This window comes from Zeugodacus cucurbitae, chromosome 2 (genome assembly GCF_028554725.1).
Source record: "Zeugodacus cucurbitae isolate PBARC_wt_2022May chromosome 2, idZeuCucr1.2, whole genome shotgun sequence".
In the NCBI taxonomy this organism is placed as follows: domain Eukaryota; kingdom Metazoa; phylum Arthropoda; class Insecta; order Diptera; family Tephritidae; genus Zeugodacus; species Zeugodacus cucurbitae.
The window spans coordinates 71015865-71027907 of NC_071667.1; the positions used below are offsets into that span (position 1 = coordinate 71015865).

The window sequence follows — 12043 nt, forward strand, 5'->3', positions numbered from 1 at the left end:
CCTGGCTGGTCGGCTCACTCGCTGGCCGGCTGACTGTCTGGCTGTTTGTAAATTGTATGCGACGCGTTTGGGCGGGCGTTGGCGGTCGACGGCCGGCGGTGGTGGGCAGCCGGCGCGCCGACAAGCGCCCATAAGCGGAAGTTGAATTCCACATTGGCGCTTGAGTTTTTCAAGCTAATGCGCACTTTGATCATGCGCATTTTGTATTAGCATATCAGCGTTCCCGAATGCCCGCACAAACACACACGAACACATACACGAACACATACACCAACAGCATTCTTCGTGCATACATTCACACGCTGTTTGGTAAATCTATGTTTGTAGGAGTGATCGTGTGCTTTTTATTTTTTTTTCGTCTGTAGTTTTGCGAATGAAAACAACGCTCGTCGTGTATTGTTGCTTGTGAGTATGTAAGGGAGTGAGTGTGTTTGTACAAACTGTTGGGTAAACATTGAAATAGTTTTCTGTTTACTAAATAAAATTAAAGTGGCTGTTTGGCGATGATCCATTTCGGCGGCTAAAGTGGCAAATAGTGAAATGCAACTGCCAGTAGGTGATTGGGTTTACAAACGACATATACATATAAAACACACGTGTGTTTGTGTGTATTTGAGTGGGTCTAAAGTTAGATAGAACTATTTTTGCAATTATAAAAAGCACGAAAAGGGTTGAACTATTATTTTTCTTAGAAAATATTTTTGATGACTAATCAATTCTGCTATTTTTGCTTCCTCAGGTATGTGGTTTTGTGGTGTAATTTAAGCGATTACGTTCATTTCGGGCATGTGCTCCTTTCGATTTGTCGCTGAAAATGCCGTGAAATAAAGTGATGGATATTGTGATGTTTCGGAATAATTGGAATGATTCCCAGCTCTTTGATAGTACGTATACAATTTTATTCACCCAACCATTGTTCGAAACATTTTGAAATAGTGGTGGTTGAAATGATTAGAAAGTTGAGATGAAGACCAAAAGTAAAATATTTTGAAAGTAAAATTCTTGGAACCAAATATGCATGAAATCGGTTCGTATTTTTCTCTAAGCTTCAAAATGTGTATTAATTGAATCTCCATTACTTCGGTTAACTTTGAAGCCTTAATATCGGTTTGATCTATTATAAAGGAATTTATTAATTTTCATCCGACAGATTGACTTTAATCGGTATAATTATATAGGTTAGGTTAGATTAGCCTGTTAAACCAGTTATTATTCTTAGCGATACCAGATGAAGTGTCGTCACCTAGTCAATGCGTAGTAGTCATCTTTAAGAATGCCAGCTTGACGCGAATTTTAAGAGATAAAGCCGACCCACTCTAAGTATCTACTTTAATTTCTTGTACTGTGGAGACCAAACGCCTTGCTAACGCAGGTCAACTGCACAAGAGATGCCCCTTTCTTTGTTTGGTGCCCTGCTCCCTTGCATTTTTCGCGATCTGACACCCCCATCCTATAGGCATGCGCCGCTACTATGTAGGCAGTGACCAGAAGGCATGCCATGCCCATCATGCTCTTATAACCACTTCTTTCGAGCGTCAGCGGAAATTAAAGTATATTTTTGATCAGCCCCTTTACACATGATCTTTGCGATTTGCAACCCTGAAGATCCTATATTAGATAATAATTAGAAAATTAATATGATACATCCACAGCTCCGTTTAAGAATAAATAATGCAGTCCAGTGGAGAAAACTCTTTCATTTAAAAAAGTAATTGATTTGACCAAAACAAAAACACTGTATTTGAAACCTTGCGACAGGCAAAGTTTAGGACCTTCAAAGTCTAAAGAAAGTATTGAATATACAATTCTCCCTTAAATTGTTATTATTATCAAATCGATATAAAACTATTTATCAAGGTTGCATACAATTGTTCTCAGATTTACGCACTCGATTGAGTCGAGACTCGAAGTTTGAATTTTATATGGACAAATTATTATTTCATTAGAATTCACTTCAGAACAGTTTAAATAACCTTCAGAGAATATATTGTTTTAGAGAAGAAATATTCACAATTTGTAAAAAAATATCTGAATAATCACATTAACTCTTCTGAACTTTTTCATTTGAGTAGATTTATCGTAATACAATTGAAGCAAAAAGTATACAGATATAATAATTCTCAAATCTTTCGCTTTCACGTGGGCCACAGTAGTAACCTTAATCCTATAGGCGCCACGTTTTAACTATAATCGGTTTTTTATTTATAAGCAGCAATTTAAAAAACTCAATATTTCTCGAATCCTAAAACCCGTTGTAATAAATCTCCGATGGGAGATAATTAAATTTTTTATAGCAGCTCATTTTTTCTATTAAAACATTTTCATAAAATTCTTCTGGGGGCAATTAATTTCCAATAATATTCTATAATCCCAGACAGGTTTTCTCATTTAATTTCTAAACCTGAAATAAATTAGCAATTTTGACTTCCTCGATGAAAATAGTAAAAAAGGGCTAAAACGCTTGCTATTCTCCGGGCGCATTTATAATTATGGACATTCACAATAATGTATGTGTGTGTGAGTGTGTAAGCGTGTAAATATGCTTAGGTACTCGTATATCTATTTCCACACTCATACATATTTATAAGCTTACATAGAGTAAATGCTAAGCAGGTTCAAAACCCTACAAACAAAGTTGTGAAATAAATATAGAAAAAAGCGAATAATTAAAAATTCATAAAGTACTGGCACGCGTGTCAAACGTGACTAAGCGCTGACACTAGCGAGTTTATGACTGCCTTAAGCCGACTTGGCAGTTACAATTATATGTATTCATATACTATGTAGTTGTAATCGTACATATAGTATATTGGCGACCGATGTTTATCCTTCATAAGTATTTAGCTTCCATGCCATGTTCAAATTCAAATTACGCCGCTTGAAGGCCACGCAAGTGTTGAGCTCGATGCTTATCAGTCGTTCATTTATCTAATTTCAATTAAGTTATTAATAGTCACAAGCTTGGAATTGTGATTTTTTTGTAAACGAGTGATTTGACTTTTGCTTTCGTTTTATGCTTTACATACATATGTTCTGTGCTTATAATTACTTGAGATTCACATAGAGCTGAACGATATTTGGTGACCTTTTGTCATATATCTTGCTACTATAGATTCGTTAATCAAACTGTAAGATAAGAGAGAATTTTGCTCTACATCTCTTTATATATGGGTTGTGAGAGCGGTCATTAATTGTTAAATTATATAATTATTTAGTATACAGTATTTGTTTATAAGACTCTTCCTAGTACAGTACTAAACTACTTCCGTAAGAAGAACCCCTTTAACATATAGTGGTTTCCTATAACAATGCTGAATATTGGATTCATAAGGAGAATATCGAGTTCATACTTCCAAATACAAGTAATCTACAGCTGAAAAAGTTTCATGCAAGATTTGGTCTAGAATAGTACAATAATTAGTCACAATTCGCTCTGTTATATCATGCCATGTTATTTTTGTGAGATATATTTGGAAATGGATTCGGCTATAATCGCTTAAAGCGGTACCTACGCCAAATATATATATATATATATATATATATATATATATATTTGGAAATACTAACTATTGAACAACGTTTACAAATTGTTTAACTTTGTTAAGAACATTCTGTAAATAATGTGTTTTACGCGCTTCGCTCAACTTATGGTCAACATAAGAGGCCGCTCAATGGGTCTGTAAACAAGTAACATTATCGCATTTGGAACGAAGAGCAGATCCAGGAACTGCCATTTCACTCAGAAAACACAACGGTTTGGGAGCCGGTGGAATCATCGGTCTATATTTCTTCAAAAATGATGGCGGTGAGAACGTAACCGTCAAAGTGTACCGTTATCTCGCCATGATAACCGACTATATTATGCCTGAAATTGAAGTTCGTGAGATTGAAGGCGGCGCCACTACCCACATATCGCATCAAACAACGGAATTATTGAGAGAAAACTTCGGTGACCAGATAATTTCACATTTTGAATCGGTCGATTGGCCATCAAGATCGTGTGATATCACACCGTTAGACTTTTTCCTGTGTTGATAAGTCTAAAGTCTATGTAAAAAATACCGCTTCGATTCAGGCCTTGGAGCAAAACATCACGCTTGTCATTCGCCGATTACGAGTTGAAATGATCGCATGAGTCATTGAAAATTGGAGTTAACGGATAGACAATCTGAGACGTAGCAGTGGCCAACATGTGAAAAAGATAATCTTTAAAAAATAAATGCCTAATAATGTTCTTTCGAATGATAATAAACATTCCCCAATAAATTTGAATTTTCTGTGTTTTTTCTTTAAAAAGTAGGGAACCTCGAAATAGATTACACTTTAGTCATTCTAAATATTCTTCATTATCATCAACATGGGTTTTCATTAATTTGAATTAATTTTGAAAGGAATTTCTATAGTACGAACAAGTCTGCTCTAAGATATATAATGGAGTTAATTTCTTCTGGTTTAAAAAAATTATAAACAAATTAATGTCAGCTCTAAAACCTTTTAAATGCTATCGTATATAATGTTATGCGATTTTCTTTAACCCTTTCTTACCTTTGAACCTCTTGTTCTAAAGCAGATCCCTTTTCTTCAGTCAGTCAAATGTCGATCAAGAATTGCTTGAAGACAGATCCAGATTTTCTTCATAATTTTTCAGTTATAGAGAGGTTTACCGTTAGTGTTAGATATTTGGTGATGAAAGCTCCATCCTGCTGATGAAAGAGTCCTTAAATGAGACAGAGAAAATTAAATGCTTTAGATAGATGTATGGTAATATCAGATGTTTCGTAGGGAATTTTCTACTTTGATTGTTGAAAGCTAATATTTGTCAATTCTTTTGTCCAAAAACAATATAATATAATATTTTCGAAACAGGATCTCCTCAACACATCCAATAATTTCTTATTCTCGAGATATTCAAAGATTTCGTTTAGATCGTTTCCCAGTGAGAGAAATATTAATGGCATTTAATAAACATAATAACGGCATTAACGATCTATGAAATAGACAACTCACGACGACGACTTTCAAGGATTTGTTGTTGTTATTTTTATAGAAAATTGCGATTCAATTATTTAGTTCTCACGCTGGAAAATTTATGATTACTATTATTTATTATAATATTTTTACAAGCAAATTGATATGACGCATTTACTACCAGCTCCACATGACGGAAGCTACAAGGTGAGTAAAATACTATAATTAATAGCAATTTAGTGGGAGCATCTATGCTCACCGTTATGTTGGCTAAAATGCTAATGTGACTTATGCACAATAAAATTATACTGACTATAAATAATAATATTTAATTGCTTTAATTACTATATACATACAAACATATGATTAAACGTATATGTATGTACAGATGTGTGCGACAAAACCAGTCTTTGACATATCTTTCATTAATTATGCAAACTTTTTCTACGTTTTTTTTTCACGCCGATTGCGTTTCGTACAGCGAGACCCACAGACCGCGACAGAGACTGTGCGCTGCGCATGAAGCGTTCTGCCCAAAGCGTTGAAATATTGACCTTCTGGAATAAGTAAAAGCTGGTTGAGTGCGCACGCAGCTTCACTTCACTTAAGAATCTAATTATTGGCACACAAACAGACCCACATACATATATGTGTATATGTATAAACACGTGTGTCCAACTTTGTCAAGGCGTCACTGGTGGTGGCGGCGATAATTTGCTGAACTGAATAACCTTCGCGTGTTTGTACTTACCATATACACTGTAAAAAATATATATGATGAATGTCGAGCATTTATTTCGCAGTTGGAAAGCCGATGATCGAGCAAATAACATTTGAGGGGCTCGTTCGCCATCGTCTTGGTGTTGGTAGTTGTAGAAGATGGCATTCTCTGAATTCTTTTTGTGTAGCTATTATGTATAAGAAATCCGTTGAAAGAAGACAACACATACTCGTACTCAAAAAGTACTTTCTATATATTTACATACATATATATAGATACCTGCCTGTTTTTGGGCTTTTGTAAACACACACCACACACATATATAGGCATTCATATGAGTAGCTATGTCGTTGTGCTTGTTCGTTTGCAAATTAACCGAGTATCTGCGAGTACGCTCGAGTCGATCTGCTGCTGCTACTGCTAGAAAGAAGACATGAAATGAGGAAGGCAAGAAAGACAACAATAACAACGCATGAGTGTTTAATTATATTTATTTAATTTTTGTTGCTTAACGAACGAGAATATTTGCGCATTAAATTCTTATAGAAATGTTAATATTAAACATTTTTTCGTATTCGCTCTTTCACCTACATAAATTTCTAACATACATATATACATATACATATATAATAGTGTGTAGCCGTAGAGGCTGTTATAATAATTTCTAATAAAATTTGGAAGGAAAGCGTGCGAGTCAGTATTAATTAAAAATAGGTATTAATAAATAAAGCAGGATGATACATGGATTATTTTTTTGTAGAATAAGTAGAAAATGTTCGAAAGGAAAATGAAATAATATATTTATTGAGTTATGTATGTAGGATGGGTGTGTATGCGGGGGTTAGCAGCATTCACGAGATCATTCTAGCGTACGATTTGTCTGGCGACTTTGTGTTGAGGTTTTTTATACTTCTATTTTGTACATACTATATACATATATATGAGTATACTATTTTACAAATCCATTAGATTAGATTCGATTTTATTAGAGAATCTTACTGCGACCTACGGTCTATTGTGCCCTCTCCTGTTTACCACAGAATATCATCCAGTCCTGTAGCTCTAAGAAAACTTAGTAACACTGCAGGGCTGGTTGTCGCGATACTTTCCCTTTGGGTATATAGAGACCACATTGCCTGACTCCTTAACCCCGTAATCGCATGACATTCCTGGAGTAGGTGCTCAGATGTTTCCGTTACCAAATCACAGAATCTGCACAGGTCCGTTGAGCAGATCCCGAGTTTGTTCAGATGACGCCTTAGTTGGCGGTGGCCAGTGTAAAGTCCCACTAGTTGTCTCATTTTGTTTCTTGGGAGCGCAATAAGTTGCTAGAATCTCTTGCGGTTGTACCCCCCTAGAAGCAGTTTGGAGTGGCGAAGTCCCTGCAATTGCAGCCAGTAGCGATTCCTACTTACCAATTCGCCTTCGAGTAGTCCATTTCTGAGTGCTTGTGGACCAACAGCAATGAAGAGCTCTGGCCCTACTGGTCTGGCAGCAGCGGCCTTCCTAGCTAGCTGGTCTGCGAGTTTGTTGCCTTGTATACAAATCCCTTAAGTTTTTCTACTGAATATTGATCTATGGCATTGTATTTGTTTGAACGTAAGTTGTATTGAACGCAACTAATCATTTTTGGATGATCTAACTGATCTAAAATACTCCGAAAATTGTTTAAACTCCTTAAAGATATTAAAAAATGTATATATAATCCGAACAGTATTGTTTGATTTTAAATAACCCTCTATAAATATCAATGTACTATGCAAAAGACTCTTTAAAACTTATACACATATGTATGCATCAAAAGCTTCTCCATGACACTTTGGTTTTCTTGGTCTTCCATGGGAAAGTTTCAACCCAATCTCCAGGATGGTTCACATGTAAAATTTTTGAGAGATTTTCATCTTGACAACTGCACTGCATATTCCTGAGGAAAAGCTCTAAAGTTTCAGGAAACTCAACTCATGCGCTGTGTTCTGATGTATCTGTCCTATCTCTAGATTATTTATCAGGCAGTAAACTGAGATAAAAATTGGTTAAATTGCCTTTACATCGAGCTTTTATTTGACCTGATACTCGACTATTTCAAAGCTTCCTAGGCAGTATTTTCTTTAAATTTGACGTTTCGACAACAAAGCCCTGAATCAACGATGAATTAATCTAATTTGTTATTAAAAAATTTAATATATTGTATCTAAGAATTTTTCTAACAGTTTTTCGTTCCAATTTCATTTATTCGAAAATCTAGAATTCGTTGAAGAATCGTGGCTTTATTTTATGGGTGTCATCAATTGTTTACGTGATTTCGGGAAATCAATCAATCCTCAACGTAAACAAGAGCCCTCAATAGTTCTAATACTTTTCCTTCCATCTCATTTTAAAGTTTATGGGGACGTAAACCCGTTAGCAAATCTCAGATTTTTTCCATCTTAATTAGAAATAGTTGTACCAGGTTCCAATATTTTTAGGTGGATACTATGTAGAGGCTGCTTGACTTATATATGTAGTTAAAAGTCGTAAAGCTGTTACAAACAAAGTATTATGACCTCTTTCCTGACCCCTTTTTCCTTTCTGACCCTTTGACAATTTCCAGCCACCAAAAAGTGGATTTATATATCCGAGGTCTACTCAATCCACCTATAAAAACTTTATGTTATTATAAAATATCCCATAACTTCTCCACTCCCAACCATTTCTGCGACACCTGTGAACCACTGTGCCTGCTGAGCATAAAACGAAATACGCGCGCGATTAGCGCTACTCAACGTCAAGCAGAAAATAAACAAGAGAGTCAGTGGGCCCACTAGCCGGAGAGCGCGAAAAGCGAAATGAACACAAATATTAGCGCCCACTAAGCCACCGCCAGCAGCTTTGCGCCCACGGCCAGCGGGAAAGAATGAACACACTTTTGGAATGTATGTCAACGTATGACAGCGCCAACACGCCACCGCCAAAACGGCTTTGGTTTGGAAACAACGCGTGTGGGGCTCAACGTGTGTACGCGCGACTATGCGAGTGTGTGTGGCAGTGCTGGTGATGGGGACGCAAAGCGCTTTCGTTGTCCAAGGCAGCGCAGTTGGCGCAAGCGTTGAAGCTGCCGTCTCCACAACCGTCATGTGCTTGCTGGTGGTGGTATTGTCGACCGCGCGCTGTTTGCTGTTGTTGGCACTGCACTCGGTTTTGCAACCACCGAGACGTACGAGCCAGCCAGTTATCGTTAACGAGCTGGTGGAGCCTGAATGGCCAGCTCGTACGTACGTCGGTATGTATGTATGTGGTATGTGCATGCACAGCTATTTCGCCCCATATGGCGCTTTAGCCGACAACGAAACTTACGACAATGATTACGACGAGACGTCGGCTGATACGAAACGACGACGACGTCGATACGCCATCCACACGTTCGCTGTGTAATAAGCGGCGTTGCGTTGTTGGACGCGACGACGACGACGACGACGACGGCGGCATCCACATCGTAAGCGCTTGTGTGAAAATGAATCGTCGATTCAGTTTCGTCGTTGTTGCCTTCGTTATTGGCGTAGTGTGAATGCTGTTGCTTTTGCTGCTGCGCCCGTGGCGAGGCGGACTGTGACGCTTTTGGGATCCGCTGTACGAGTCAGTTGTCTGTTCGCATCCAACCAGAAAGCAAGTAGGGTCTGTACTAGAGTTTCTTCGGTAAGAAGCCACGAGGTCGTTCGCTGCGTTAGCAATTTGTGAGTGATATTTATTTTCATTACGACACATACGCATACGTACGCACATACATACGTACAAACGTACGATAGTACTACTACGTTGCGTTATAAACATTAATCGACATCGATGCAAAGTCGAAGTCGAACGAGTGGCGCAGGCAATTTGAATAGCAACCGGATTAAGTGACTGCCCAACTGACTGACGGACTGTCTGACTAAGTGAGTCTATAAGTGACGAATGTTGGCCCCAGCGGAAGTCTAATAAAAATTAATAATAAACGTGCATACAAAGTGTGAAAACTTACGGAGGAAAACCTTTTCAAGAATTTGCAAATTTCAAGCGAACGAATAGAACGAAACCCCGAAATGAGAAACAAAGAAAAATTGTATAAAAACACGTAATAGAAAGAACGACGAAAGAAAGAGAAGGAAATCACAAGCATACATTTTAAGTGACCGTGTAGCTGTGTCTCTCTGTGTTTGTGTGTGTGTGTGGCTGTGAGTGTTGGGTTGTTTGTGCGCGTGTGAGCAAAAAGCGCAAAAGGCTAAAATATGCGCGAAAGGCGAGAAGTGAAATGAAAATATCGGTGAACAAATGTACAATAAAGTAAAAAAGAAAACAAATAAAGAATTGCCCAGAAGGCAACACACCAATTGGCGGGCGTGCGGCAGGCGATTTTTTAGCGCAAAAAAAATTTAATTTTTATTTCTAAGTTCTCTAAAAAAAATCTCCAAAAAAGTAGCGAAAAAAATCGTAAATGTTTGCTGGTTGTATGCTTGTAGTGGCGCTGTGCTCTCTGCGCGGCAATAAATTCATCGACTCAAAGGCAAATTGCGCGTTCAACGCGATCACCTAATCATATAAATTTAGAATTAAAAAAAAACATATTTTTAGAAAATACTTTGCCGATCAAGTGCTGCCGTGAGGGAATTTGGTTGCCGCTGAAGAGAGTACCTGCCTACAAACGAACGTTTTAAAGGATGTTTTATTATTTTATTCTGCACTGTAAGGCGGAAATGCGAACAGTTTACGTTACAAAGCCGGCGATCGGTGAAGAAGAACTCTAGCAAGCGGCTTTGAGACCAATTCCTTTAGTTCTTGAGAGCGGTAGCGGTAGCTTTGAAAGCGCAAGTGGTTTGAGAAATATTTGCGAGTAAAAGTACAGATGAGCTCGACTTCGCCTCTTTATTCTTCGTTCTAAGGCCAAAACCGAAAAGTTTACGTTACAAAGCAAGTCATTTAGCTAGCGACTCCTAAATGAGTTCTTCAGAGCGATATGAACTTTGATAGTACATGTGATTTCAGAAATAGTCACGACTAGAAGTAGATGGGCTCGGTTTTGACTCTTTATTCTACACTGTAACCCGTAAAGTTTACGTTAAAAAGCAGGCAATCGGCGAATAAGACTTGTGGCGGCTCTGAAATCAATTGCCAAATGAACTCTTGAGCACTAGAGCGGCAACGGACTCTGAAAGTACAAGTGATCTCAGAAATGTTTGCGTCAAAAAGTACAGATGAGCTCGACTTTAACACGCCATTGTTGTTGTTTTCATTTTGTGAGTGAAGTAGCGATATATAGTTTGTAGACACAGTGTAGACTCCAACCATAGACTTCAACCATAGCCAAACCGCGCCAAAAACCACATTTGGAAATTACAATATTCTGCGGTTCCGCCGCGCATCTGGTGCGTGCTCCACTAGTGCTTCCCGCTTTTACGGTTTCGCGACGCCGCGGAATATATGTAATTATGCGCACAGCGAATGCTGCGAATTGATGACGTGACGCTTACACGCCTTAATTATGCTGTCATACTTTGTAAGCGCGGTGCGCTTGCGGCGGCATAAATTTGCATACCTTCAACGCTGAGGAGAGTATTGGTGACAGTCACAACATAGATTTCGCTTAAGTAAACCGCTATGATTTCCAAACTTCTTTACGAATTTCAACAGCCGGTCTCCACAGGCGCACATAACTTCAGCGATCCATTACTCATTACATTACTGATTACTTGACGCAGCATCGATCGCTGTCGCGTACTGGTACTGACTGCGTTGTTTCCTTTCTACAACAAGTAGCGCAGATACAATGCGTGTGTACGGTTGTGCGCGTATCTCTGATCGGTTGTGCTCTGCTGTGTGGAGAGATACAACAATACTTTGTCAGCCAGTCAACCAGCCAGTCAAGTCAAGTCCAGTCGAGCCGGTGAGGTAGGCACGTATGTGCTTATGTCTCTATATACTGTGTATAGTAAGTAGCCAGTCAGGCAGTCAGGCAGGCAGACAGTCGGAAAGGCGGTCAAGTAATCAGCCGCAGTCAGACAATGTACCGTGTCCGTGTGTATGCGGTCAGTTGATCGGCCGCTCCTGCGCTGCCCAGTCGTCCGCTATTTAGTAATTCTGCCACTCAATCGCCGCGTAGTAAAGCAAAAAAAAAGCAACAACAACAAGCAGCGAAACGAGTTTTTGCTTTTTTTCATCTACATCTTATCGTTTACTTTCTTCGCGGTGTGTCTTTTTTTCGTATCTGTATCTGAAGTGTCAGTTTAATGCCGAAGTCGGTATGCGATGTTGTGCTGGAACTGTGGTGTTTTGTATGTCTTGGGAAACCAAAAAGTGATTTTTTAAATACTTTTTTAACAATTTCGAAGAATATAAACAATA

General features: G+C 38.3%; 1 protein-coding gene across 2 annotated transcripts in view; it reads left to right on the forward strand.

The window, feature by feature from the left end:
• Positions 1 to 9232: 9232 nt before the first annotated feature.
• Positions 9233 to 12043, forward strand: part of LOC105209190 (forkhead box protein O) — a 76785-nt gene continuing 73974 nt past the window's right edge. Inside the window, exon 1 of one of the 2 annotated variants that reach the window (XM_054226032.1) lies at positions 9233 to 9361. The gene's annotated coding sequence lies outside the window, so the exon portion shown is untranslated. Of the gene's footprint in view, positions 9400 to 12043 lie in introns of both variants that reach the window. The other variant, XM_011179472.3, reaches the window with a different exon arrangement.